This window comes from Prionailurus bengalensis, chromosome E1, assembly GCF_016509475.1.
Source record: "Prionailurus bengalensis isolate Pbe53 chromosome E1, Fcat_Pben_1.1_paternal_pri, whole genome shotgun sequence".
NCBI classification, from domain to species: domain Eukaryota; kingdom Metazoa; phylum Chordata; class Mammalia; order Carnivora; family Felidae; genus Prionailurus; species Prionailurus bengalensis.
In genome coordinates, this window is record NC_057347.1 from 11921777 (window position 1) to 11929551 (window position 7775).

The 7775-nt window shown below is 42.5% G+C and overlaps 1 long non-coding RNA gene across 1 annotated transcript; it reads right to left on the reverse strand.

Annotated features, from left to right (window-relative positions):
* Nucleotides 1–5753: 5753 nt before the first annotated feature.
* LOC122485058 lies at nt 5754–7701 on the reverse strand. Its single transcript, XR_006297775.1, has 2 exons — nt 7300–7701; nt 5754–6988 (listed from the first exon to the last, which is right to left on the reverse strand). It is a non-coding gene; the product is annotated as an uncharacterized LOC122485058 (long non-coding RNA).
* Nucleotides 7702–7775: the final 74 nt, after the last annotated feature.

Here is a 7775-nt window from a genome sequence, read left to right on the forward strand (position 1 = left end):
CTCACGGACCGCGAGATTGTGACCTGGCTGAAGTCGGACGCTTAACCAACTGCGCCACCCAGGCGCCCCTCTTTTCACTGTTTTCAAAGCATCTCTTCCCATCCTTTTATTTTTTATCTTTGCACTAATTTGAGCTGAGTTTCTTATAGATAACATACACTTGGATCTATTTTTTGATACATTCTGACAATCTCAATTCTCTTATTAGTGTGTTTAAACCATTTATATTTAATGTAATTGTGCATATTGGATTTAGGCCTACTATTTCATTATGTTTTCTCTTTGTTTCCTCTGTTTTTGATTTCCTGCCTTCTTTTGAATTATTTGAAATTTTCAGTATTTTTAATGTATCGATTGAGTTTTACTTTTTAGTAGTTACAATACATACTTAACTTTTCGTATACTACTAGTAATAAATATTTTACCACTTTGAGTAGAATATAGAAACCTTACCACTATAAGGTCCATTTACACTCCTGTTTTCTGTTGTAGTTGTCACATTTACATCTACAAACACTGGAAATTCCATCAAACCATATTATATATTTTTTTCATCATGCTAAATGTACTCTTTAATCCCCATCACCTATTTCACCTATTCCCTCCCACCGCCCCACTGCCCCATGACCATCAGTTTGTTCTCTATAGTTAAGAGTCTCTTTCTTGGTTTGTCTTTTTTTCCCCTCTGCTCATTTGTTTTGTTTCTTAAATTCCACATATGAGTGAGGTGACATGGCATTTGTATTTCTCTGACTGACTTACTTTGCTTAGCATTATATTCTCTAGTTCTAGCTGTTGCAAATGGCAACATTTCATTATTTTTATGGCTGAGTAATATTCCATTGTATATATACCACTTCTTCTTTATCCATTCATCTATTGGTGGATACTTGGGCTGCTTCCATAGTTGGCTATTGTAAATAATGCTGTCATAAGCATAGGGGCGCAGGTATCCCTTTGAATTAGTGTTTTTGTATTGGGGGGGGGAGGGTGTTGTACCCAGCAGTACAATTACTGGATCATAGGGTAGTTCTAGTTTTTATTTTTTGAGGAACACTCGTACTGTTTCCCACAATGGCTGCACCAGTTTGCATTCCCACCAACAGAGCAAGAGGGTTCCTTTTTCTCCACATTCTTGCCAACACTTGTTTCTTTTTGACATTCTGACAGGGGTGAGGTGATAGCTCATTGGAGTTTTGATTTGCATTTCCCTGATAATGAGTGATAATGAGCATCTTTTCATGTGTCTGTTGGTCATCTGGATGTCTTCTTTGGAGAAATGTCTGTTCGTGTCTTCTGTCCATTTTTTAATTGGATTATTTGTTTTTTGAGTGTTGGGTTGTATAAGTTCTTTGTATATTTTGGATACTAACCCTTTATTAGACATGCCATTGGCAAATATCTTCTCCCATTCAGTAGGTTGTCTTTTATTTTTGTTGTTTCCTTCACTGTGCAGAGACTTCTTTATTTTGACGTAGTTCCAATGGTTTCTTTTTGCTTTTGTTTCCCTTGCCTCAGGAGACATATCTTAAAAGAAGTTGCTGAGGCTGATGTGAAAGAAGTCACTGCCTATGTTCTTTTCTATGATTTTTGTGGTGTCAGGTCTCACATTTAGGTCTTTGATCCATTTTTAACCTATTTTTGTGTATGGTGAAAGAAAGTGGTGCAGTTTCATTCTCTGGCATGTAAATGTCCATTTTTCCCAACAGCATTTGTTGAAGAGACTTTTTTCCACAGTATATTCATTCTTCCTTTGTCAAAGACTGATTGACCATATAGTTGTGGGTTCAGTTCTTGATTTTCTATTCTATCCCATTGATACTTGTGTCTGTTTTTATGCCAGAACCATACTGCCTTAATCACTACCACTTTGAAATATAACTTGAAGTCTGGAATTGTGATACCTCCAGTTTTGTTTTTCTTTTTCAAGATTGTTTTGGCTATTCAAAGACCATAGTATAAATTTGGCTTTCAAGCATTACTAACTGGACTGAAAAAAAGAATGGGATGCAGCCCAGAGTGGAAATAGGTTGTGGTGTGGGCATGAGGAATTAAATTAGAGGTATCAAAAATACCTTTTGGAACTTTAAAGGTAGAAGCGGAAGGAAAGGAGAGTAGATCCTCCAGAATACAGCTAGGAAAGCTCTACCTCGACTACCCTTCTAGCTCCGTACAAGGCACAGCTTGTTTGGAGGAGGTTGTGCTATTAACATATAAAGGCCACTGATACCTGCTTGGTAGCATTTCTACAAAGTTGCCATATGCTGCATGAAAAGAAGCCTGGACTGGGATTCTAGCAATGGAGGTCATATTCCTATATCTGCCACTAGTGTGCTGTGTGACCTCGGGCAAGTTACAGCTCCTCTCTGGCCTTCATCGACTCACCAGTAATAGGAAGGGGTTGACAAAATAGTCTCAGACAAATCGTTCTTGATTCTATCCATCTTCTACGTTTATTTTATTTTTGGGACAGAGAGAGACAGAGCATGGACAGGGGAGGGGCAGAGAGAGAGGGAGACACAGAATCGGAAACAGGCTCCAGGCTCTGAGCCATCAGCCCAGAGCCTGACGCGGGGCTCGAACTCCCGGACCGCGAGATCGTGACCTGGCTGAAGTCGGACGCTTAACCGACTGCGCCACCCAGGCGCCCCCTGTCCATCTTCTAAACAACCAACCAAACAAGCCAATTCTGCATGTGGCTGTGGGTAGAAACTTGGACCTGCTAAAGTGATCAAAGAAAGGTGGTGAATCTGGGAATATAAAGTGCGTTGGAGCAGAGTGCAAGGAAGTAGGGCATGTTTTTGTCTGGGTTCTTTCTTCTCACCCGCTCACCCCATGTTGCTGTATACTCTGGCAGTGATGTGGAGGGCTGCTACTGCCCCACTGACTGAAACTGAAGGCCTTTTCCACCCCCACATTTCACACTTGCACAACGTATATGGTGAATGGAAGTTCAGACTCTGGAGTCAGATATAGATTTAAATCCTAGTTCTGCCAGTAACCAACTATGTATCTTTGGCCAAGCACCTAAGTCTCTCTGAGCATCAGTTTCCTCTTCTGAACAACGAAGAACAAAAGTTGTATTGAGGTGCCTGGGTGGCTCAGTTGGCTCAGGTCATGATCTACCGGTTCACAAGTTCCAGCTCTGTGTTCGAGCCCATGTCAGGCTCTGTGCTGACACCTCAGAGCCTGGAGCCTGCTTCAGATTCTGCGTCTCCCTCTCTCTCTCTGCCTGTCCTCTGCTCATGCACATGTTCTCTCTCTCTCTCTCTCTCTCTCTCTCTCTCTCTCTCAAATAAATAAGCATTAAAATTTTTTTTAAAAGAATAGAAGTTGTATCAAATGAGGATAGTCTACCTTAAGCTGCAGCAGTAATCAACCCCAAATTCTCAGTTGCTTAACAAAAGTTTTCTTCTCACTCATTATGGTAGGCAGCCTCCAAAATGGCTCCCAGGAAGCCCTGCCTCCTGGGAGTCCTACTTGTGAAAAATCCCTGCTCATGGGTGTGGGCTGCACCTAGATTACAAAAAAAGGCTAGGACTTCAGTATTGCATCTTGTCCCACCCCTCTCGGAATTCACTTGCCATGTTATGAGTGGCCTTATGGAGAGGACCAAATGGCAAAGAACTGAGAGAGATCTCCAGCCAACCATCAGCAAGCAACTGAGGTCCTAAAGCTGTGAGTACCTGAATCCTTCTAATAACCATGCAAATGAGCTTGGAAGCCAACTGTCTCCCCATCAAGCCTTCAGATGAGATCACAGCCCTGGACAATACCTTGATTGTGGTCTTATGAGAGTCTTAAGGCAGAGGTACCCACGTAAGCTGTGACAGAATTCCTGATCCACAGAAATTGTGAGATAATAAGTGTTTCTGAAACACTAAATGCCAATCCTCTAGATTTTGAGGTCATTTTTACAGAACTCCATGTCCAAAGCAGTCTGAGGAATGCTTGACCCACCCTAGTCAGGGACCCATGCTGATGGAGGTTCCATCTCAACACCTGCATCCATGGGCACCCTGACAGAGGAGGAACCGCACACTGGCACTTAAGACCCCTACCCCAAGAGTGACACATGCAACTTCTACTTGTGTTTCATTGACCAATGAAGTCACATAGTCACAGTCACACTTAACTTCAAAGGAGGGTGGAAGGAAAATAAATGGAATATTTGTGAATAGCCCCTATGTCTCACACAATAAAATCTGCCTCCAAGGATTTTTGGGAGGACCATTAAAGTGCTGTATCAGGATGCCTGTAGCTACAAGTAAGAGGAAACACCATGGGAACTTAAACAATAAAAGTTTGGGGGTGCCTGGGTGGCTTAGTTAAGCATCTGACTGTTGATTTTGGCTGAGGTCATGATCTCATGGTTCGCGAGATCGAGCCCCACGTCAGGCTCTGCGCTGACAGTGCAAAGCCTACTTGGGATTCTCTCTCTCCCTCTCTCTGTGCCCCTCCCCCTCTCAATAATTAAATAAACTTTCAACAGTAAAACTGTAAACAATCAAGGCAAATTTTTGGCTCATACTTTTTGGCGAAAGGTCTAGAGGAAGGATTACTGCAGGTAAAAATGGATCCGGTGACTCAAAGATGCACAGGGCTGGTTTCTGTACCTCTCTTCCCCGTATTTGGAGATATTGGCTTCATTCTAAACCTTGCTCCCCTTGGGGCTCCGAGGTGGTTGCCAGAAGCTGTGGGCTTCCTTGCTCAATCCAGCAGGAAAGAGTGGTCACAGAAGTCCCGAGCTTTCCTCTGATTGGATCATCCTAGTCATATGCTCAGGGTGGCTTGAGGGGACTGGTGATGGCATGTGAGGATGGTTTCCCCGGGTCACTTTGCTCAGATCTCCAAGTCAGGTTCCCTGGAACCACATGAATCTCCAAGTAGAAATGGAATGTGTGGATAGTGCGTGACACTGTTTTTTTCTCAGTATTATCTACTATTCCTTTCCTTTTTTTTTTTTTTAACTATTCCCTTCTTTTGAGTCACTTTACTTGGTAAAGCTATTTCACTGATGAATTTGCAAATATCTAGTGGATCTGAAAACGCTTTACAAATTGAAAAAGCTGGACAAACCTAAGCGATTGTTATTATTGTTACAGACAAGTAGTACTCATGAGAGACACCAGGATCCTTCTCATTCACCATATTTTAGCCACACTGGCATTTTTTCCCGCCCAGAAACACACCAAGCTTGTTTGGGCCTTAAGATCTTTGTATACTGTGTTTGCTCCTCTTTCTCTGGAATTTATTCCCCTGGATCTTTTTTTTTTTTTTTTAATGTTTATTTATTTTTGAGAGAGAGAGAGAGAGACAGAATGCAAGTGGGTTGGAGGCAGAGAGAGAGGGAGACACAGAATCCGAAGGAGGCTCCAGGCTCTGAGCTGTCAGCACAGAGCCCGACACGGGGCTCGAATTCACAGACTGAGAGACCATCACCTGAGCCAAAGTCAGAAGCTCAACCAACTGAGCCACCCAGGCGCCCCTCCCCTGGATCTTTTTTAACGGCTCTTCTCATCCTTCAGACCTCAGAAACATTTCCTGACCTTCCTGCACCCAATCACCACGTGACTTCTTCAGACCCTATATTAACTATATGAAGTTATTTTGTGCATTTGCTTGCTTACTGTCTTACTCCCCAAGCCAGAACTTCATGCAGGCAAGGACCTTCTGTCTTGTTCACAGACACAGGGATTGACACATATTAGATACAAAGTAGATGTGTGTTCAAAGAATGAAAGAACAAATGATTAAGTGTAGCATCTCCACCCACTGGTGTGTCTTTCTTTATTGTAAAATGTGTCTCAAGTAATTGACGGATTTTGCAAATGACTAGCCTTAACAAAGATGTAAATTAGAATATACTCAAGGTTATCCTTATAACCCCAATCTCTTTCAGTCAGTTCCTTCTGGAGAGGAAGACAGAAAGGTAGAATGAGTCTTAGCTGTTTTGAAATGAGTGTAATTTGTATCCTGGCTCCTCTCTGCCAATTTAGTGTGCATCAGAATTACCTGTTTATCTCAGATTACAGGTAACCACCCACCCTCAGAGTTCCTGATGCAGTGAATCCAGAGTGTGGGTTCAAGAATTTGGATTTCTAAGAAGTTCCCAGATAATGCTGATGCTACTGGTTGGAGAACCACATTTGGGGAGTGGCTGGCACAATCCAAATAGGCAACAAATTTTAAAGTAGGATTAGCAGCTGTGGCTGTTTTGAATTACTATAGTGCTCTACTCCACAATGTTTTTCAGCTTTCATTCAAATCCATGTATATCCGTAGAAGTGTGTCCCCTAAGTCAAAATATCTGTCCTATGTGTTGCCAAAGATCAAAGATTCAGGGTCAAGTGCTGCCATAGAACATTCAGGGGCATTTCCATCTTAGAGTACAAGTGTTAAAGTCATTCATCTAAGCATATCCCAAATTCACCAATCTATTTCAATCTACTTTTTCAATATACAATTATTATTATTATTTCTTGTTGACTACAATAATATCTTCCTAAATGGCTCTTTAAAGTCATCCATGACAACATTCTCTAAGTGCAAACCCAATGACGCTACTCACTTACATAAAACTCTCAGCAGTTTCCCCATCTTCTCAAGGAAAAGTCTAGTATCTTTAACACAGCTGACTTGATGTGGTCCCTGCCTACCTCGCGGCCCCATCTCATACCACTGCTCTCCAACCATCCTGATCTACTTTGAATTCCTCAATCTCAGATAGCAAACTCCCTCCCACCACGGCTGTTCTCTCAGGAAAATTCCTTCCCCCTTACCTTACTAACTCCTACTCTTTCTTCAGAGCTCAGCTTATGTCATTTCTTCAAGAAAGTCTTTCCAATTGTTCCCAGGCGAGGTCAGTTTCCTCTGTTGCATGATCCTACAGAACTTTGTTCCATTCCTTCAGAGCACAACTGCTTTTTTCGGGGTCTTTATCTGTTCATTATCTTCAGGGAAGAAGGAGCGGGACTGTTTTACACACCTAGCAGAGCACATTGTAAATGCTCGATAAATATGTTGGATGAAATTCAAAATGTACACTAATTTGCTCAGTCCCCACTATGGACCAGATCCCGTGGTAAGCCCTTAGAAGATACAGAAATGAGTAAGAAAGATGCTTCAATTTAAGGGACTCCAGGCCAGTTAAGAGCAATGGGTATGATATGGACTTTGGAGACAATTTTCTGCGACAGAGTGGAAGTGGCTATATGAGAGGGACAACGTGCTTTGGGAGTCGACTGGAAGTAGGACAGATCAATTTCAAATGGGGAAATCAATTCATTCAACATATACCTGAATCAAAATGCAGTCCTCACTCACTATGTGCTGTGCGCTGTTCTGTTTTAGTGATTGAGGTTATTGTAAGAATCTTACAGATGGGTAATACAAGGCAGGGGACGGCCAAGTAAACTTGTCCAAATTCACGCAGCTACTAAGTAGTAGGAAAGGGATCTGAATCCAGGCATCCTGCCTGGCTCCAGTCTTCATTACAGAAAAAGCCTCGTGGAAGAGGTGGCAATTAATCCAGGCGCGAAGGATTTGTCTAGGTGGAAAACGGGACGGTCATTCCAAGCAAAATCCGGGAAATATGCGCCTAATTATGAGTTTAGCGTCTTCCTTTGCTCACAGGCCCACTAAACAGCAGGAGGAGTTTCACAAGGGAACGGGATAAAAAGCGAAGGAAAGGAAAGCCAACTTCCGGCTACGGGGAGTAGCGGAGCTGTTTCCATGGAAACAGTAACTGGCCCCCAGGTAGGTGAGATCTCGCG